We start from the raw sequence: 2,406 nt of genomic DNA, 5'->3' as shown, positions 1-2,406 counted from the left end.
GTGTGTGTGTGTGTGTGTGTGTGTGTGTGTGTGTGTGTGTGTGTGTGTGTGTGTGTGTGTGAGTGTGTGTGTTTCATTCTCTTTTAACCAGCCTAACTTAGTATTATGAATCAACCCCTGAATAAGCGGTTTTATAAACAAACATATTTCGTGTTTTTAGTGTATTTAAATCTTCTATTAATAAAAAAAAAATAAACAGACAAAAATTGTAATCACTTGCAAATCAGCAGATGAAAATGCTTCTTTTGGTTGTTGCAATTTGATTACATCAGTAGTTATTCCTGGTTCCTGGTTGGGAATGCATCACCCACAACCACAGAGAGAAAAATCTTACTATCGTCAGACATGGATAGAATTTTGATGACCTGCTATTTCAATCCTTCATCCCACAATCCCCTGGTACATCAATAATCCACAAAATACCAACTGTCGGGCATTCTGTCCTCCTTATTCCCTGATTGCATAATCAATACTGGCAGATGAGATTTTGGGAATATACTATTTATTCACAGATAAAACACACATGGACAGATGGAAGGAATATTAGTCATACAGAAGAAGCATGCACATGTGTGCATGCTTGTGTACTGCATGTTGGACATGAAAGGAGGTGTGAAAAGATTGGCATTAATAGGACTGTAAATGTACAATGCACATTTGAGACTATCATTTCCACTTCATTATCTGTTGAGACTGTTCCCCCTGCATCATGTGTGCACTTTTGCTTTCAGAAAAAAATGAGGTAGGGATAAGAGAAGGTGGCAGTTTCATTGCTCGGGCCCTGAGATGCTTCCAGCTTCCAATAAATGATACACGTGCAGTCATTTTCAAATTGAGTCTCAGCTCTCAAAGTGTCAGCTTGGATCAGGCTGCATGGCTTCACTCCCTGTACAATTTCAGCAACTCGCAGATCTATTCATAGCAATGGATTGCACCGGTAAACATCTAATACATCATATACCTTCTTATTCTGGTTTTAATCAATTTTAAGGTAGATTTTATTGTAGCTAATTTTAACGTAGATATGTTGGAGATAATCTTCAAAGCCTTGCCTAATTTACATAATAACAATAAAAGATCTCCTACAGAGCTTGGAGGAAAGCAAAACATGAAGAAAACCAGAAGAAAAACAGCTACTTTGCAGAGGAAGCATGCATGATTATATTGTTGTAGCATAGGTTAAATGTATGCTTAATTTGAACTGCTCTGCCCTGTGTAGAGGCTAAACCAGAAGGATGCTGATTCTCGATTGTCTAGCACAACAAAAGACCTTCACAGCTTGTGCAGTTCCTTTAGCATGAGACCTGGAAAGGACAGTTGGGTTTTTTGCAATGGACACCTTTTTAATACTGTAAATAGATTTCTGTGCATACTGTTAGCTTTCTTTAGCATGCTTCCTGAACCTGTAGTACTAGTCTGCACATCTCATTTAAAAAGCACCTAAATTAAACAGAGGAAAACAAATACTTCTGCTGTGAAAAGAATGTGAAAACATTATCCTATACTATATATTTGTGCAAATGTATGAGGAGTATTTTAAATAAAAAGATGTTCCTGTGTTACCCTTCAACTACAAATCAGAAATCATGATACACTTTCCAAATGTCCTTCATGCATTATGACATTGCAGTTATTCTCTAGGACTTACAGGTACGTGATTATGGATCAGACGTGTTTGTAACACTAAAAGGAGGTCGGAGATTCGGAGAAACAGCGCCACCTCGTGGATATGATAAACACAAGAGCAAGGAGCAATCCCAGGAGCAAGGAATAAAACATAAACAAAATAATCAAATAAACATAGATATTTATGGGAAATTAAGATTGTGCTGTCCAAAAAATGGCCACGATGAGGCATAACATTATGACCACATGCTTAATTTTGTGTTGTTCCATGCTCGTCTGTTGGATCGGACTCGCTCAAATCCTTACGCCTGCTCATTTTTTCCTGCTCCTAACACACCAACTTTGAGGACAAATGTTCACTTGCTGCCTGATATATCCCACCCATTAACAGGTGCCATGATAATCAGTGTTATTCACTTCACTGGTCATAATGTTATGATGTCATTATGTAATGCTGTTCAGTGTATTTTTTGATACCAATTATAAACTCTCTCAGGTTGAACCAACTATCAATTACAACTAAATTAATGAACATCTATTCATTAAATGTTCTAATTAATTAAAAGCTGAATTGATAGTTGGTTCAACCTGGGTATCTTGTATGCTTTTGGAAGGTGGGAGGAAAAGGACTGGGATTAAAGTGAGACCCTTGAGCTAGGAAGTGGCCAAGCATCTCGTTCTTTTACAGTCAATTAGGATAAACGATCAATGCTAGTTAGTTTGTAGCATTGTGACTCAGAAGAACTGTAAATGTGGTCAAAAGGAACAAATACGATGACT

This window comes from Silurus aristotelis, assembly GCF_946808225.1.
Source record: "Silurus aristotelis genome assembly, chromosome: 23".
Classification (NCBI taxonomy): domain Eukaryota; kingdom Metazoa; phylum Chordata; class Actinopteri; order Siluriformes; family Siluridae; genus Silurus; species Silurus aristotelis.
Note: the sequence above shows the minus strand (reverse complement) of the source record.